Source organism: Protopterus annectens, chromosome 9.part0 (genome assembly GCF_019279795.1).
Source record: "Protopterus annectens isolate FY-2018-M chromosome 9.part0, PAN1.0, whole genome shotgun sequence".
In the NCBI taxonomy this organism is placed as follows: domain Eukaryota; kingdom Metazoa; phylum Chordata; order Ceratodontiformes; family Protopteridae; genus Protopterus; species Protopterus annectens.
This window is the reverse complement of record NC_056743.1, coordinates 1,534,604,139-1,534,624,936: the sequence shown is the minus strand read 5'-3', so window position 1 is coordinate 1,534,624,936 and position 20,798 is coordinate 1,534,604,139. Positions and strand designations below refer to the sequence as shown.

Genomic DNA, 20,798 nt, shown 5'->3' with positions numbered 1-20,798 from the left:
GACTTCTTTTTTGAAGTTGCAGTGTATTATGTACCATGCATACATTTAATTAGTACCTATGACTGGCTGTTTAATTGTCTCATTTTAAAAAGTATGTGCTTGTATAGATTTCCATTATAGTCTGATGAAGTGATCCGGAGGGATTGCGAAAGCGCTCACTGTTATTTTATTATTTTAATAAAGTGTTTTAACTTTGAATTTTGTCTAGGGAACGTTACCTTTGCTGTGGATCAGTGCAAGGAATATATTGCTCACTCAGTCATTCAGAAAGTTGTCTAAATAGTGTACTACGTTTTTGTCTTTCTGTTTTTAGGCTTCTGTTCTGACCTCCTCCGAGAAAATATAACCTAAACTTTGGGCTGTGGTACCACCAACAGAATCTGCATTATGGTACTGCAGCATCTTTGGACCAGAGACTGGTGCTTTGAATGAGCAGTGTGTACACTGAACAGCTTAAATTAGACTTCTGTTAATATTTTAAGTTGAAGAACAACACAGTTAAAATGAACTGTGTTCTGTAAAGCATATTATTCCAGGTCTGTGGTATTAAACTTACACTGTCAGCAAATGGAGCAATAAGGCACAAAGTTACAGTCTATAATGAGGCAGCCTAAGGGATACCCAAGCCAGCAAGGGTGATAATCTGTGATTATTTAAGCATTTTGTTGCATTTCTACCTTCCCAGAGAAAAAAATTGCTGCTCCATAAAAAAATAAATAAATAAAATAAAATAAACAAACAAATTTAAATATAAATTACTACTTAAATATACCAACTCCGAGATCGCACCATAGTGAAGGAAATGACAAAGTCCCAAAGACGGCCCACCAAGTTTTTTTTCCCTGGGAAAAAATTTGATGTTCCGTGACTTCGCTACTTTGCAATTTCGACAATATCGGATCGACTAAATAGAATTTGCTATTTAGTCCATTTGATAGCGTCATATAGACCCAAAATATTTATTGGTTCCTTGATGAATATTATTCAGTTAATCATTCCTTCCCTAAGAAACATCCGTTTATGCAATGAAAAATACTAAATACAATTTTTTGCATTAATTTAACTGCACTCCAAACTTATAAAATATTGTAATATAATAAATAAAATAAATAATCTATTAATAGGACTACATCCTATCCATTATTTCAAAGCATTACTTTAAAGCTCTTCTCTTAGGGGCAGGTACAATGGAATAATGTTCATTTAAACTGGGGGGGGGGGCATCCACTCTCAACTGCCATATTCTAGACTGGTTTTCTATTCACAACCTCTGTCAAATTTCTGAACTTGTTACAAAACCCAAAACTTGAAACTATATCCGGGCATGCTAACGAATGTTTTGTACAAGGCATTAGTCCCCTTTCCTTTACTAATGTCATAGGTGTGTTCATAAATTCTTGTTTCCTTTCTGTTTTTCCCACATGATATGCAAAACAAACTGTGCAGTAAGCCAGGTATACCACTCCTTTTGTATAACAGCTGTAATAGCCTTTAACTTTTCTACAGTACTCCAATAACTCGGTTCCTGGGTGTTTGCTAAGGTGGGACACTGGGGGCACATTCCACACCTGAAAGTGCCAATCCTGTTAACCCCAACATTCCTATTTGTAATCCTTTCAAAATAATTTTTTCAAACTGGAACCCTTCTTAATCCAAATTTTAAATTCCTTGAAAAAAACATCTAAGCTATTAGGCATACTGGAAAATATATCCCAATACCTTTGAACAATATTTTTTACTTCCTGTGTGTCCTTATGAAAATCACAAAATAAGGTTCTCTATTCTGACCTGAAAATTGGCCATTATCACAGTTCATACCTACTAACACACTCTGTGGTGATCAGTCATCTAGTGCCCGCCTAGTGTCAGGATCTTCTCTACAAGCCAAAAGGGAAAATATCTGGTACCCCAACCATCTAAAATATCATTCCTAGTGGACATCACCAAATCCTTGGTGTACCCTCTTACCATAAAGAGTTCACCTATATATATGTATTCATTGGCTAAATCTTCCTTCAGGGAAGTCACATGGGCTGCCCTCACCATCTGCCCTGTAATGATGTTGCTTTTTAAAAAAACAGGATGTTGACTTTTAAAATGTAAATAAGAGTTGGAGAAATGTTCTTTTCTGTACAGAGTAGAAATATATCTTCTATTACCAATATCCTTCTTAATTTTAACATCCAAAAAGTGCATCTCAGTATGTCCTACATTGTGACTAAACACCAAAAAAAAATCTAGTAGTGCAATTGATGTAATCAACAAATGATTCTACTGCATTCATAGGGCCTTTCCATACAATAAAATATATCATCCAGGTATCAAAAATAAGCTATTTTCATAAAGGGGAGAAGAAAACACAAAATGTTTTTTCCAGTATAGTAAAACTATATTGGTAAATACTGGGACACAAGAGGCCCCCATAGCTACCTCATCAATTTGTTTATAGTACCAACTCCATATTTTCCAAAACCAATCTGAAATCTTGAGGGGACAGGAAACCAAATTCGATAAGGGCTTCCTCAAACCAGGTCAGACCTATATCGTGAGGTATAACACTAAATAGATCTTGAATATCTATAGTTATAAACACATAATTGGGGTTAAATTCAATCCCCCCTATTTTAGTCAAAAAAATCCCACAAATCAGTAAGAATGTGTTCATATAAACCATAAAAAGGTTTAAGTTTAGTACCTACATAAATAGCCATTGGTTGTGTTTTAGACCCAGACAATGACATCAATGGGCCTTAAAGAGGGGTGTTTCTTGGGGAAGGAATGATTAATTGAATAATATTCAGCAAGGAACAAATTGATTTTTTTAGATTTTGTAATTAATTAATTGATGGTATTATTTAAATGGTTATTTTTGATTAAGCATTCTGATGAAGTTCCCTATGCAGAATGAAACCACTTAATTCAGTGTGTTTTTGTTGTGCATATTAAAGCTTCATCTCTTTTGGAACTGTTGGTGTGATATCCTTGCTTTTATTGGGACCAGTGTGCTGGACTGGGTGTTTTGTGTGGATTATTGGTTGCCCGTTGCTCACTCAGTTCTTTTCCACCTTTTTGGCTGGTTATAGAGTACACAGAAGCTATACTGAGCAGCAGACTACTGAATCCAAGTGCATATTTTTTTCCTGTAATGAGTGCATACACTTTGGGAAAGTTACACATTAAACTGATTTCCCCTTGTAGGACATTTTGGTCCATGGAGAGGTAAAGCCTGCTTTTTACTGATGAAACAGCATCAACATCCACATTCACATTCACTAGCTGTTACAGGCACAAGTGAGGGGGATGGCTTCATTCCACTTCCCCACCCATTCCCAATTTCACCCATCTTCCTGCATCTTTATACAGATATAATCCACATGTCCACTTGACTCAAAGTGATATACCAGTCTAGCAACCAACTGAGAAAAACAATACATTTAGATGAACCCCCGTTTGTGTAAATCACAACCAGTCATATTACAGCCTTAAAACAAAGTAAACTCTCCCACAACTTGCTGTGCTTTCTGAATGCTTTGTTACCAGGACTGTTAGCCTTCCAATGCTCTGATGCAATCAGTAAATGCAGAGCCATACTGGTATTCTGCAGCTGTGTAACATCACTGATGACTCCTTTGTAACTGCTACAACTCAGTATGGTATCCCAGTCTCGCTGACAGACCTCCACGGCTCACAGCAAATCAATACAAAACAGCACTACAGTTTTCATAAACACATGTCCCTCAACATTTCTTAAAATATTAAAATCATTGATTCTGGATTATTTTTTAATTATTTACAGCAAAAGACATTCAACTTAACCCAGTTTCTGCAAATTTCTCAGGTAAATAATACTTACATCTCTAATATCCCCTCATTATTCCTCTGTTACATCTTCTGCATACATCATTCACTCCCACTCTACAAGTATCAGTCAAACAATAACTCTAAATCATACACAGAAGCTGGGAGTTTTAGTAATTGATGGGTGAGGTTCATTTATCAATGTTGCTCCCTTTTCCCAGAATTGGTACAACCCTTGGAGAACTGTTGGATGTTTATATTAATATATATATATATATATATATATATATATATATATATATATATATATATATATATACACATACTAGTAATGAATGTGTAGGTAAGTTCAGTACTCTATATGGCAGCTTAGGGGTGCAGACTCCCCTAAAGAACCTGGAAAGTACTAAATGGATTTTTGACAATCCTGACCTCAGCAAGAATGATCTGTTAAAGAGCTGTTTCCTGCAATACAGGGTTTGAGTGTCTCAGCCTCCAGCTGCCTAATGTCAGACTTCGGGCAAGTCATTTAACCAAACCATGCGCCAAGCTCCTCAATGTTCTCCTGGACTGCATGACTAGTAACTATTTATAAACCAATTAGAACTCAGAGGTGCGGATGTGTACAAAAAATCTAATCTTAAAAGAAATATGGCTTAAGAATTACTTCATTCTGACTCCTTACATAGCCCAAATTTATACAGCAGTAGAACTGGCCTCAAATCTAGGGGGTGTCAGGAAGACATCACCCAGTGCCACATGTTCATGGCTTCCCAGCAAAGTAGATAGGAGCAGGTTCCTCCCTGCTTGTTGATATACCAGCAAATGACTGAGAAGCAAACGGGCACCTTAACAATTGAGGTTGGGGAATGGATGGAAAGATGTTGAACTAGAGGAAAACAAGCCAACATGAATGTAGCATTACGGTAAGTACATAACGTTTGTATACAATGTTGTCGGTTTTCATCCAGTTCAACCTTTGAGACAGATTACTAAGCTACCAAGACACCTGAGTGGTATTAAGGAATGATAATTCAGAAAATAGTGGAGCCAAAGGATGCATGAGATCTGGACTGGAGCTCCACCTTATAGTGTAACACAAAGGTATGAATAGTAGACCAAGCAGCTGCAGCACAAATCATTGGAATCCTACTCTTAAAGGCATGAGATGTAGCCATCACTTGGCAGAATGAGCCTTTGGTTTGGTCTGCAAAGACAATCCCAACTTTTCATGCACAAAGGATATACAGTTGGAAAGCCACATAGGTAAAGTTATTTTAAACTCCCTGACCTAATCTAGATTTACAGAAAGCAATGAAGAGCTGATCAGATTTCCTGATGTCCCTAGTTCTGTGTAAATAAAACCCGAGTTGACAAACATCTAGTAAGTGCAGGATATATTCTCCTTTGTTAGAGTACTTCAGGAAGAACACAAGTATGTTGATAGAATAACTAAGGTTTTCGTCACAGGCTATCTTTGATAGAAGTTAGGGCTTGTTCTTGATGATATTCCATTCTTATGAAAAGACAGAGATGGGGGGTTTACAGGATAAGGCCTACACCTCAGAGATCCTCCTTGCAGACAAGACCACCACTTAAAAACAGAGTTTGCCAAGACAGGTATTTCAAGTCTACAGTAACAATAGGCTCAAATGGAGCTTATGTTAAACTAACCCTAACCCTAATGGTGATGTCCAATGGAGGAACTGGGTCTCTTATTGGAGGCTTTAAATGAAAAGTTCCCCTTTGAATAGCTTTTGAAATCTTCAAAGATACCACAGATGTCTGATTTTACCTATATGAAAAATGGAAAAGGCCACTAATTGTAGTTTGATGGTTGAAAAGCTGGATTCATTTTGAAAAAGCTCTGGCAAGAAGTTCAGAATGGATAGAATGTGCCAAAAAAGGCTCTAATCCTCTGGAGGAAATCCATATAGTAAATATTTGCCATCTGCTGAGATGACCTTTCCTACTATTAGGTTTCTGAGAGGAAGACAAAATGTGCATTAGTGGAGTAAAAAGCTGGGCATTTCTGGCCAGTGTAAGAATTGCAGGAACCATGCAGTTAAGTCTCAAGGTTTTCAGGTCCCAATGAGGCTGGCCAAGAGAGAGAAGACTCAAAGATTTGGGTGATGGTCCAACAGCCAGGCTGGATCTACTTGAGGCCAGAAGAAGGGGAAATCAAACTTGCTGAGGCCAAAAGAGGGCACTGAAGATAGCTCTGGCCTTGTACCTCCTTTCTTTCTGAAGAAATTTTCATTACGAGAGGAGGGGGAAAAGGTGTAAAGGAGACCTGGGACCAACTGTAGATTAAAGCATCCCTCTGTGTTTCACTCTGTGAAGGGGTTAGAGCAAAGTAACTGTTACACTTGTTAAGATATGAAGCAAAAAGATTGCAACAAGGTTAGCCCTAGTGACTGATGAACTGCACGGTCATCATCTAATTGAGGGTCCACTTGTGAGGCAGAAGGACAGACTTGCTCAGTTGATCCACCAGAACACTGGAGGTCCTCGGAATGTACACTGCAATGAGAAAGCATCAGGAAGACATCACCCAATGCCACACGTTCATGGTTTCCCAGAAAAGTAGATAGGCTTAGGTCCCTTCCTGCTTGTTGATATACCAGACCACCACCAAGTTGAATAACTAGATAGTAATCACAGCCACAGGGAGGTAGCCCTGAAATGCCTGCAACACTAGGAAGACTGCCCTCATCTTCAAAACACTGATGTGAAGACTGGTCTCTGTCGTTGACCAAGAACCTTGAACTGTCCTCCCTTCAAAATGCCCCTCCTCCAAAAGGGAAGCATCTGTGGTTACTTAAGCTTTCAGAGGTAGTGAGGAAAGCAGTCAATGTTTCAAGACTATGGGGGAAGTCAGCCACCAGCTGATACCTGCATATTGGTGTGAGGCAAATTTAAATAGGTAGAGGGTGAGTGATCGAGGGCCACTAAACAGAAAGAGTCCACTGCAAGACTCTCATGTAGTACCTACAGGAACCAGTATGTTTGAGGTGGCCAGTGAGCATGCCAGTTAGAGAATGAGTCTTGCTGTGTGAGAGGGGTGGAGAAGAACCTCTGAAACTACTTGTTACAGAGACACTGTCCTGGACTGCGGGAGTCTGGTTATCTGAAAACTCATATTCAAGTTTCATCCTATAAACTCTGTTTGCTGCAATGGTTTTAGTTGACTCTCTGAGTTTCAAACTGTGGATCAGTTTGATAGATCTGTTTGTCTAGACCTATGAGTTTACCCTTGGGACCATTTGAAGAATTTTCCCAGCTTATATTGTTATGATCTGAATTTCCTATTTCAGGTAACATCTTACAGTTTTGGACTTTGGAGCCCTCCATGATCCAGACAGCATAAAGAGTATTTTGCCCTGTGGTAGGATCCATTACAATTGGACAGCACCCAAACATTAATAAGTCCTCAATTATTTCTTTAGCAAATGTTGTTTGTGTGTTAACTGAATTACAAACCTGTTCAGCAATTCTGGTCATCTACATCTATACTTGAGTTTTTATCAAAACATGCTCCTAATTCTTTTGTAAATCTTGTACACTCCTCTGATCTTAAGCTAGGGCTCCAATAAAACCCAGTTATACCACACCTGAGGTATCTCACACAAATGCAAACACTCAACAATTCAGCAAAAATAGTACTGAAAATTACAGTTCACCCAATATCTTTTCTGCTATACTGAGATACTTCCTCCAAATTAATGCAACCTGTAATTATAATTTCATAGGTAGTTACTAGGCATAAAATCAATCATACAATCATAGGTAGTTACTAGACATAAAATCCAGGAGACCATTAGTAAAACTAGTCTAAATTCTCAATTGGCCAAAGCTCTCTCTGGTTAAGTGACTTACTCAAGGTCACACAGTAGGCAAATGAAGGATGAGGGAATCAAACTCTGTACCACAGAAAGCAGTTGATTAACAGCTCCTAGTTTTAATTGTCTGCAATAACTGACAGAATCCTTTGAATCCATACTCTCTAAAAGGTGGATTTTTCAGGCTAAAGCATGTCTCAGTTAAAATGACCAAGTCATAAAGACCTTAAAGGACACTGACTTGTATTTAAAAAAATTGTCTCCTTTCATTGCTTGTTTTAAAAGTTCCATTAATTTGTACTGTTTATTAAAGGTGGCTCAAAAATTTGCTTTCAAGATTTTTTCAACTGCATACACAACACTTTATTTCCTCTATACACAAGTGATGTATCTCTTCACTAAATATATTTATATATTTTATATAAAGCTTCTCACAAACAGATAAAACTGCAACCATGACTGATGCACAACTCCAAGTTCCGTACTTGAGGAACTTGCCTTTTTTTAACATTTCTTAAGACAAACATGGAGATGGAGGAATGTGGAAAAACAGTCTACCTGTTAACAATGTAGTAAACAGTATGTTACTGTTAATGTTCAAATGTATTTATGTTTTGTAATTAGTGAGCTGCTACTCAAGATTGCTAATAAACACAGCAAAGATAGACCTTCAGATAAAGGTAGATGATCAGGCCCAGCAATGAACCTAATATCCTACATCTCTTTACAGAGGAGAAGAAATATTTAAAGTAATGCAAACCCATAAAGGTGACTTGTTAGTGTCAAATAAGTAAATGACTAAATAAATACGGGTCCAGTATTAATGAAGGTGATAGCTGCAAATGAGAAAGCACACAGACAAGATATATACAGCATTCCTTTACACACAAAAATATCAGACTTAAAACTGTTCCAATACTGAGTAAACTACAAACCACATTTTGGAAAAACAGTCATGATCCTTACTTGAATCAGTTTCCTCCAAATTTACAATCAAAACAGGGATGAGCATTACACAAATGAAAATTACTGATCTATATCACTCATCACCATAGATATTAAGATGTTTTCAACAATCCTAGTCATGGCTTTAGACGTAGTTGCTTATGACATTTGGGGTTTATGACCAAGCCACAAATTTAAGATTGCAATAGCAAATTTAGTATACTATAAAAAATCAAAATATAATAAAAGTGTTTGTCTAAAATTGTTTGTACTCTATACACTTCAATTGCATTTGCAGGATATACATCACATTCACTGTATGATATTTTGAACTAAATAGAAAACTGTATTTGATCACAAGTTTTATAAATGCTGCTATTTTGAATTATAGTAATGCACAAGACACTGATGATTTTTTTCTTCTTTCTAAAATAGTTTAACTTGACTCATGCACAGCTTACTATGTGCCTGCATTAAAATACTTTTATACCACAACTTAATAATAAAGTAACTGAGTCAGTAAAATTGTCTTGTTAAACTACAAACTTTGTTTAATACAATATTGAGTAAAACACAGCTCACGTTCACATGAATTGAGTAAAATTGGGTAAATTGCAGCTCACTTTAAAAAGAACTAAGTAAAATCACTGTAAAGTTGTATTATTTAAGCATGCATACTCACAGACCCTGGAAATCCTTGTAGCTTGGTATAGCCCCGCTTTGCTCGGGCTTGCTCCAAGTCCCACCCTGCCCCCAAATGTGCTAAATTTAAGCTCAATAAATCACCCCCCTCCTACAACTCATCACAGATAACCCACACCTCCATACTACACCCACCATGCACCACCCCTTCCTGCCAACAACCCTCTTAATTCTCCACCCACATTCCTTACCAAGTACCACTACTATCAAGATGAGACCAATTATGTTCCTCTCAGTTATATTGCCTGGGCTAGATCTCCTCAGCTTCTATGAAAACCATCTTGGCTGTCACCACTCCATATCTCATACCATCTCTGCTCCCACCTTAAGTGAATCAGGCCAACCCCTAGCTGACTACAAACCTATTCTCTCCACTTTTAACCACCACCAACTAACTAGACCACGGTCATTCTTCCCCAAAACTAGAGGATATAAAATAGTAAGTAAAGTGCTGAAACTAATAATCGCTGTATAATTTACTCAGAGGAGGGATGGGGACATCCACCCTAATCCTGGACCCACCCTTCCCACAAGCTCCCAGCCCACTAACACCTTCAACGTATGGTCAAATTCAAGGTCCCCTAACTCTCTCCTGACCTGCCACCTAAACATCAGGAGTATTAACAACAAGGTCCATAATCTTCATGCCCTTCTAGCCACCTACTCAGCTGATGTGCTATGTCTTACAGAAACCTGGCTAAAACCAGGAACAACAAATGATGAGGTTATCCCACCAGGAAACGACATACTTAGACTAGACCTTAACACCAGGAAAGGTGGAGGAGTAGCAGTTCTGTTTAAAAACACAATAGATGCCACACTAGCCCCACAACCCCTCTTCTTCAATAATGCAGAAGCCCTAGTTAGCAAACTACAGCTTAACAAAAGTAAATCTATATTAATTACCTGCATTTATATCCCCCCAGGCAACAATGCAAATACCCTAGAAGACTTCCACCAATGGCTTTCCAACACATATCCACATGAAACTATGGTGTTAGGAGATGTTAATACTGACTGGAACAATTTTTCCTCTGAATCTCCCACCATCCATATAAACCTTCACGGTTAAACCCAACTTATATCCTCACCCACCAGAATAAATAAATGCAACTACAAAGGCAGTATCCTGGACTGGATTCTTATCAACAATCACCCAAACCTGTATAATACGGGTACCCTCCCAGATGATATGTGACCACCTACTCACTTACATCGATAAGCATAAAGTAGATAACCACCACCAATTTCTATATAAATCTATCTGAAACAACAAGAACTGTAACTCCACTGACTTTCAGAATGAACTCAGAGCATGCGGTTGGGCCATACTTAAAGAACTTCCACTAGATGATGCTGTAGCTTACTTTAATCATAAATTCCTCTCCATTCTAGATTTCCATGCTCCTACCCGCACACTCAGAGCCAAAACTAAGACCGCCCCCTGGCTCTCTAAAGTAACCAAAATCATAGCAAGAAATAAAGCATGGGACAAATGACACACCTCCAAAGACCCACTTGACCGTATTAAATTCCAAAAACTAAGGAATGATACCAAGAAAGCCACACTGTTATACAAAAAAACTTCTCTCAACACCTACAGCAAAAACACCAGAACAAACCTCAAAAATGTTAGGCAGGCATAAACAAACTGCTACACCCTGGCCAAACCTCCACCCCCACCCGCTCAACGTGTGACCTTAAAACTCCACAGGAAACTGCTAACATCATTAACATTTTTTTTTTTACAAAAACCATCCAATCACTAGCTAGCCAACTACCCCCCCACCAGCTCCTTTCAAAACTCCTCCACAACCACTACCCCACTCCCTTTCACCTTCCAACCTGTATCTACATCCACCATCCGATCTCTATTTAACAAACTAAAGCCCACTACCCTGGCAGCTGACCTCCTCCCACTAGAATATTTACAAAAGGGGCAGATGCCATCGCATACCCTGTCTCGATCATAATAAACCGCACCTTGACTGAAGCCACTATCCCCTCTCTCTGGAAGGTTTCCCATGTCATTCCCCTTCATAAAGAAGGGAATTATTTAGATCTCTCAAACTTCCGACCAATAGCCACACTATCACCATTGGCCAAAAGTGTATCCACAACCAATTAATGCACTATCTCACCCAAAATAAACTACTGGCCAACTCTCAGCATGGTTTTAGGCCACACCACAGCAGCACATCAGCCCTCCTTTTCCTTCTCTAACTCTATCAACATCAACCGAAGCAATAAACTTACCTCTGCTCTCTTCCTATATCTCTCTAAGGCCATTGATATGGTCAATCGCCAACTACTTCTCCGTACCCTGAAGGAAATGTCACTGAATAGTAGCTCTATTAAATGGTTCCAATCCTACCTGTCTGATAGACAACAAGCAGTTTTATGGCAGAATACCCTTTCCACATGTCTACCTTTTACTCTATTACTCTAGGAGTACCCCAAGGCTCCATACTAGGGCCACTACTCTTCTCAGTCCCTATCAATGACCTACCCACCATCACTCCCAAGGCCACCTGCATCCAATATGTGAACGACTCTACTTTAATATGTACCACCTCCTCCTCAACTGAGCTTATGACCCTAACCCAGAATACTTTCAATGATGTAGAAAAATGGTTTGCAAATAGTCAGCTTCTATTAAACCCCAACAAAACTAAACTGCTCATCCTTTCTCCCACCTGCAAATCCTCCTACCCATTCTTTATTATAAGTTCCAACAATGGCACAATTATATCCCCAAATACTCACACAAAACTCCTGGGTGTTACAGTTGATAACGCCCTAAAATATGATATCCATGTCAATAAAACACCAGCACTAAATAAGATCATCAAACCATACAGCAACCTGAGGTCACTACGCTCTGCTGACAAACTGCTGGTACAAACAACTAAGAGCATAATTGTGGCTCGGGACTCTCTATATGCCAACTCAGTAGGAAAAACTTGGAATATGCTACCTGCTGAACTTACTCACCAATCCTCTTTAACCCAGTTCAAAAAAAGCCTCAAACTACCCTTCCAACAGCATTGGCAATGTCCCTGCTTAAATCCAGACTAATCACCACTCGCTGTTCCTGCAAACTCTCCTTAAGCATTTCACTCATATACTCTAATAAGTGTATGAATTCTTGATAGGACTTAGCCCATAACAGCGTGTATTACTGTCTGAAACTGAAGCCGCATGATTTTGATGTTGTCTATGTTTTATCTAAGTTTGTAACCCTACTGAAAACTGCATATTATACTTATCTCTAAATGTTTCTATTGTTCCTAATGTATTTGTACTCTGTTTTCTGGAGCTTTTCTCCTCAGGCCTCCACTGAAAATGGACATTCATCCAGTTGGATTTTTCCGGTAAACAAATGTACAATTAAATTATTACTCTGATTTTCTTCCATGTTAGAGAAGCGTATGAAAGATTTATTCAGGATAGGTATAATATCTGTTATAATGTGATTGAATGTAAATATAATTCATTGAGATCACTTGACAATAATCTACATATAACTATAAAGCTGACAGATGAAGACAATGCCATTGTGATAATGTCCAATCAAAACCATTATGATAGGAGTAAGTAAAATTTATGCTGATAATATAAAACAGTATCTATACAAAATTATTATAAAGCTGTTAAAAATCATGGAGACTTAATTAAGGATGGTATAAAATTAGGTTTATTGAGATCAGATAAAATTAGGAATTTGATAGTAAATGAACCAAGTAAGTGAACCATGTCTATAGATTTTTATTGTCTTCCAAAGTTAAAGATGTTTTAAATCTACCTGGTAGACTGACGGTACCGGGATGTAGTGGAATTCAAGAAAGGATTAGGTAGACTGGTTAAAGTACCATCATTAAAGATTCAAATATGTTGTTAAAGTTACATTTGATAAAACCAATTTCAGCTCAAGAAGAACAGCTACAATTCTAGATGTATCTATCTCATATACATCCACTGAACATGATTATGGTACAGCAACTTTGAAATAGTATTTAAATAAGATGACAAATAATTTTTTTATGCTGAGATGAGTTTTTTTTTACATATCTTTTTTTATCGTTGATGGACTAATGTATCATCAAATGAGAGGTACAGCAATGGAGGGCGTATTTTGCCCCCATATGCCAATGTTTTCTTTACATATTTTTTTATCTTTGATGGTCTAATGTATCATCAAATGAGAGGTGCAGCAATGGGGGGCATATTTTGCCCCCAGCATTCCAATTTATTTGTAGGTTATTTTGAAGAATTGGTAATGCATGTGTTACAGTTTTATATCATTTTTGTTTCATAGATTAATTTTTAAAGGAAACTGGGAGGAATTTCAGTATTTCATTTATATAATGATACATTACTCTATAATGATACATTTGGCTTAAAATTTACATATGAATGATCGAATGACCAAATTAATTTAGACCCAAATCGTTTCAAACAAAATCATAGATTGGAAATTAAGTTATTCAGGAAAGAGATGGCTCAAATAACATGTCTTTATGGTACTAGCGGTCATCCAGGGCACATATTAATTCACTGCCCTATGGTGAATTGTTATGAGCACATACAGTACGTAGTAGATGGGGTGACTTTAAAAATGAAGCCGCATGTATAGTTAAGTGTTTTTTGAAACGAGGTTGTGACTATAAAGATCTGGAAAAAGCTTATTGGAAAAGTACTACTCTGTCTACAGTTCAGCTGTATTGATGGGACAGAGAGAGTTTAAGGATAAAGATAAAAATGAATGTAGTAATGATTTTATATGTGTATACATAGAGAGAGAGAGAAAGAGAGAGATATTTTGTCAAGAATTAATTGATTTGGTGAATAAATACTGGAAAGTTTTTAAATCGTATGCTATTTTGGCAGGAATAGTTAAAACATAAACCTAAAATTTATTTTTACATGGTAAAAATATAGCCGATTTTTTTAGTACATAATCATTATAGGAGACTACCAAAAACTATAACTAATGGCTGTGTGAGAAATGAAGGTATGGTAGTTTGTGGGTGTTGTAATATATGTAAGCATATTTCCACCGGATCAAATTAAAGATAAGAGATCTGATGTTAAGGGCACATTCTCTTATTTGACTAAAGGGGTAATATATGCTGTACAGTGTTCTTGCAAGTTACTTACACAGGGAAACAGCTAGGTGTTTTAATTGAGAATGAGGTAACATTTAAGCAACATTAGACTTAATAAGCTTGAAAGTCCATTAGCACAACATTTTGATAAGATACATAAGGGGATATTGCAAGTTTTAATTATAGCAAGTAAAGTATGATGAAAGGAAAGGTAAATCTTTGGACTATGTAATGAGACAAAATAGACAGGTTAAATATATTTTAAAATGTTGGACCTTAAAACCTGGTGGCTTAAATCAAGGACTGGAATAGAAATGTTTTAAATTAATTAATGATACAATGGGCTAATTAATACATGATGTATGTAAGTGTTAAGAATTTTTTGCATGTTTATACATCTCTGAAGACCACTGGGCATGGCACTTGTGTGATGAAATAACATAATTTTAATGTTATTTTTTGTTAATTTTTATGTATTTATGAATATTGCTGTTTAACAAATATAGATATTCATCAAGATAACAATGCATTTAATAAATAAACAAATAAATAGGGACCCAGTATTAAGCAAGTGGATAGCTAAAATGAGAAAGCACATAGGCAAGACCTGTACAGCATCCTTTTATATGAAAAATAAAATAATTAAAACTGGTACAGTACTGATAAACACTACTAACTACATTTTGGAAAAAAGTATACATGATCCTTACTTCACTCAGTTGACCACTGTATTTACACTCAAAACAGGAATGGACCCTAGACAAATTAATTGAAATTATAGATCCATATTACTCACCACCACAGATATTAGGATACTGTCAACAATTCTAGTCAGTAGGCTTGGAAATCATGTGTTGGACCTCATAGCTTATGACATTTAGGGTTTGTGACCAAGCCACAAATTCAGGATTACAACAGTAATCTTAGCAAACTAAAATAAATCAAATATAATAAAGAGGTATTATTTTTTGCTCTAGACATTTCAATAGCATTTGCAAGATACGTGCACAAATCCAGTTCATTATATGCCTCTTTAAAAGCACATAATTTCCCTACTGTATATTTACACACTATTCCCAATGTATGCAAAGCAGCATCAGTTGGTTAATAATTAATGGTCTTCTCTCATAGGTTCATACGTAGGTACTAGGCTATCGGCCCAAGGGCCTACATAAGCCTAGCCAACAAGGTTCCCTGGCTTACACCACCCAAGAAAGTTGTTTTCCTTTGCCACTGTCGAGCAGAGACACAGAAGTGATCCCCGTGGTGTATTTCCTATTTCTCATCCACTCATCAAGATTTTTCTTGAGGAGTGCTAATGAAGAACTTTGCTTGACATAGATGGGTAGCCTGTTCCAGAGTATGGGAAGTCTCTGGGATAGGAATCTGTCCCTCCAGCATGTCCTGTTTATTGTGGTGACAAGGTTTAGGTCCCTAGAGTGTGTAGCTCTGAGGGATTGGGATTTCTTTAGGTGTAGCATGTCCAACAGCTCTGGGTTTGACATAGCTTTATATGTTAGGCAGAGATCACCTCTGAGTAGGCGATATACTACGGAGTAAAGCTGGAGTTTTTTGAGGCAGTCAGTGTAGGGCATTTGTTTGAGTCCAGTAATCCTCTTTGTGAGATACTTCTGTGGCCTTTCCAGCTGCTGCAGATGTCTCGTGATGTACATTCCAAAATGGGCGTCGGACTCTATAGTGGGTCTAATGAGTGTCGAGTAGCGGGGAATGATGACCTCTTTTTTCCTGGATGAAAACCCTTTTATGATGAGGTGTGCCACGTAGAAAGACTTCCTGACTACTGTGGCAATGTGACTATTAAAGGACAGACTACTGTCCACCTGGGTCCCAAGGTCTCTTATCAAGCATTCGGTGTTAAGTAGATTGCTGCCTATGTGGTAGTTCATGGGTACAGAGTTTTTACCAAAGGGGATGACACTGCACTTTTTGGCATTGAGCTTGAGGCCATGGCTCTGACACCAGGCATCTGTCTCAGAGAGGCCCTTCTGTAGGATGTTCACATCACTTGGGGACTTGACTATGGCTCCTAGTTTGCGGTCATATGCGAACTTCGTTAGCCAGAGGCCTTCTGTGTTAGCCTGTACTTCAGAGAAGTAGATACCAAACAGGAGCGGTCCCAGGACAGAACCCTGTGGTACTCCACTTGTCACTGGTTTGAGGTCAGATTTTGAGTCCCCAACCTTTACAGTGTGGATTCTGTCAGTGAGCCAGTTGGCAACCCATCTTGTGACGTAGGGATTTATGCCTATTTTATTGAGTTTAGCTATAATTCCAGAATGGATGATGGTGTCGAAAGCCTTGGCGATGTCAAGACAGGCTGTGTGAACCACCTTACCCTCATCTATGGCTTTGGTGACTGCCTCAAAGAAGTCGATCAGGTTCAGCAGGCATGATCTGCCTTTCACAAACCCGAACTGGGTGGGATCCAGAGTTTGGAGGTTACCAATATATTTGTTTATGAGTTCCATGATGATACGTTCCATGGCTTTGCAGACCAGGCTCGTCAGGCTAATAAGTCTATAGTTCCCAGGATCAGTGGTGGCTCCCCCTTTGAGGAGTGGGATAACTGTTGCTGTGCACCATTCAGTGGGCACAAAGCCTGATGCGAGGCTATTATTGAACATGGTGCTTAAGTGGGGAGTCAGTTCATTCTGAAGTTCGTGTAAAACGCAGCCTGGTCATATTGTCTGGTACCACAGATGCTGTGTTTTTGGCTTTAGAGAGTGCAGCTTTCACCAGCGTAGTTGTGATTACAGGGACTCTGCATTCTTCCCGTATAGATATGGGCCCTTTGGGGGGGGGGTAAAGTTAGCACTGAACCTATCTGCCAGGATGTTGGCAATATCAGTTGGTTCTGTAATTTTCGTGCCTTTGTGCTGTAACTCAGAGCAGACCTGGGTGTTGCCATTGAGATTCTTGACATAGCTATAGAATGATTTGTGGTTGTCCTTGGAATTAGTGGCAATTTTATTTTCGTAGCTAGCTATGGAGGATCTTATAAGGGATCTCAGCTTCTTACTGAGGCTGACCAGGGAGCTCCTCCACTCATGGGATTTTACTCTCCTTTGCAACAGTTTCTTCCTTCTGTTGTACAGTTTGTTTACGGCAGGGGACCACCAGATTGGCTTCCTTTTTTGGAGGATAGCATCTTGGTTCCGTTTGGGATAGCATGATTCATGCACTCATGCAAGTGCTTATAGAGAGCATTTGTGTAGGATTCAGCAGTTGTAACTCTATTGTCCATCTGCATGGGTGTCATGAAGTTCACTACTTCTGTCTTAAGAAGCATGAAGTTGGCTTTGGAGAAATTTTTTACTGTTGTTTCCTTAATGGGAGGTGGGGGTGGGATGTGGATATCAAGGGTGATTAGCTTATGGTCGGATTGGACCAACGAGGAGTTGACTTCAGGTGTGGAACACTGGTCACTCATGCTGGTAATGACTAGGCCTAAGATATTGTTGCCCCTGGTGGGGGTGTGGATAAGTTGATCTAGGGCATTGGAGTTTATGAATTCCAGAAAGCGTTGCACTAAGGAGTTGGTACATGAGTAGTTTTCCCAGTTGATGGTGGGGTAGTTGAAGTTGCCCATTATTAGGGTGTTTGGTTGAACCCTAATATTTTCCAGTACATCAAGAAAAGAGGAGTGGGAATCCTGGGGCATGGTGGGGGATCTGTAGCAAGCTACAATTTGGATTGCAGTTTTGCCAAGAGTTAGTTGCACTTGGATAACCTCGGATGCATTATGCTGAGCAACTAGCCTGGAGGTGTGGATATCCTTAATGAATATGGACACACCCCCAAATTTGGTGTTTCGGTCCAGGTTACATGGTCGAAAAGTGTGGTATGAGTTATAGCCTAGTAGTGCAGGGGTGCTCTCTGGAGCCTTGAAACAGGTTTCAGTCACTGCACAGATATCGATGTTCTCCATTTTAAGGAGTGCCTCGAGTGAGTGCATTTTGAAATTTAGAGTTCTAGCATTGAGTAGCATTATCCTCAGTTTTTGCTTGCCTGTTCCTGTTATGGTGGTGAATTTGTTACTTGAACCCTGCCTGAAAAAGGCACTATAGGGGCAGCAAGAGCCTTAGCCAGTATCCGGAATCCCAGGGGCGACAGGTGCAGGCCATCTGTGGCAAAGCATCGTGGTCTGTCGACCATGTCATCCCAAGCAGACAGATACTGGACCCCCTTAGAATGACACCAGAAGCTTAGCCAATTGTTGAAATCAATCATTTTGTCCTTGCACTGCGGTATCATTCTGGGCGATGGCAGAATGCTACTCAGGACTAGGGTCATACCTGACTGGGCTACAAGATCATAGAGCTCTTCCATGTCGCTTTTCATGTAGTCCAGGGAGGTACGTCTCAGGTCATTCACACCAACATGGACAATGACAGAGTCATATTTGTACTTGTTGTGGGGTGACCTGAGTGCGTGGGTTATGTGGCATAATCTGGAACCCGACAGGCAGCTGACAGTAACCTTCTCCTTGTTTAGCCTGGTGAGTGGGACATCAGTGTGCCTGACTATAGAGTCACCTATGACTAGTGTGTTGGGTATGTTGTTTTGCCTTATTGGCTGTGTTTGAGTGGCACACTGAGTCTGTGGGCTATGTGTCATTTGGGTTGTGTTGGGGAATGGAGGTTGCTTGTGTTTCTGCTTTGGAGGTCTCTGTTGCTTAGGCAGATTATTATTGAGAGCCTCTGCGAATATTTATGAGTTTCTATGTGTGGATTTTGGTGGTGTAGATGTAGTGAGACTATGTGATGAGTGTGGTGTGGTGCAAATGTTTACCTTCTCCCCATTCAAAACATATAATCTCATGAATGACACTCTATTCTGCCTTGAAAACCCCTTCATCCCATTCACACCCCTACTAAAGGTCCAAACAACAAATATATTTGTTTGCTCAGTCACTGCATTTTATTTATTTTTCTCACTGAATATTAATTGAACCGAAAATTGTGGCTCTGTGTCTCTACAGAGAGCTTGTGTCTCTACAGAGATCTTATCAGTGGGGGTAGTTTCACTTTGATATTCTGTGTTTTAGCCTAGGGGCTGTCCTGCCTTATATAAGTGGTACATTTTTTTTTCTGATAAATACTTGAGCTTTGGCCGGCTAAGATCTACCTGCAATCAACTGGACATATAAGCGAATTTAAGTACACTTTTATCTGCACTTTTTCATATAGTACTGCATTTTATTTATTTTTGTTTCTCACTGAATATTAATTGAACTGAAAATTGTGGCTCTGTCTCTACAGTTAGGCCCCCCCCCCCATTCTTGTTTTGGTGTTAATCTTGGTGGCTTTGAAATTGCACGGCCCTCTTGTAAATTTGTATTTGGATACTCCTTCTGGGCCAATCTCATTTGCTCACTCAACTGAGTGCAGTGAGATCATATTCTGATTTCAGGCACTCCTACTGTGTACAAAGGGAGCATTTGGGAAGGGAAAAAAAATTCTAAGCTTGTTTCCTGCCTTTCCTGTAAGCAGCCGGCCCTACCCTAACTGGCCTGTGCCCAAAAACAGCCCCAGGCCGGCCCAACACACATATCTGGTGCCCCCATCCCTGTCTACCTACAAAAAAATACTACTGAAAAGTGCCCTGCACACGGCGTCTAGGTGGTGCGCCTAGTTGGCCTATGTCTAATCCACATACAGATTTGCTGTATCCAGGGCTATTTGTAAGCTTCTGAGCCCCCAAGCCTTTCTGTGTTGGAAGGAAGCCTTCTAGCTTAATTTTGTTTCTTAGAACCAGCCAGTTTTTTTAGTTTCAGCACTCAAATCTGTTCCTTTGAGCTCGGCACTTGTTCAGAACTCATTGTAAGCACTAAATAAGCTACAAATTACTAGAGCACTCAACTTTCCTCACTTATCTAGGGGAAAGCAGTTTTTAGTACTTAATAAATAAGCACCTATCCAGGCATGTCTAAGGGTCAGCTCCCGGTGTTTTCTCCTGTCTAGCTGATGAATCTGGGCATCTTGGAGCAATGCAGCAATTGCCTCATGTACACAGAGGACCCTCTCCTCCTACAACCCAACACTACAAAATGTGAGAGATGCACTTATATAGCCAAACTAGAAGCAAAGCTCTCTTCACCCAGGACTGGTCTAGACAGTCAAGAGGAGAAGGTAAACACTTGCACCACACCACACTAATCACATAGTCCCTCAAATCCTACACCACCAAAACACACACATAGAAACACAAAACACACACCTACATTTGCTGAGGCTCTCAATAAAAACCTGCCCAAGCAACAAGGACCTCGAAAGCAGAAACATAAGCAAACTCCACCCCCAACCCAACCCAAATGACACATAGCCCACAAACTCAGTGTGACACTCAACCACAGCCCATAAGGCACAACAACGTATCCAAC

At 39.1% G+C, this 20,798-nt stretch overlaps 1 protein-coding gene across 1 annotated transcript in view; it reads right to left on the bottom strand.

Annotated features, from left to right (window-relative positions):
• The window catches only part of LOC122812165 (guanylate-binding protein 1-like), a 789,313-nt gene that overhangs the window by 587,158 nt on the left and 181,357 nt on the right, over positions 1-20,798 (bottom strand). The gene's annotated exons all lie outside the window — the stretch shown is intronic.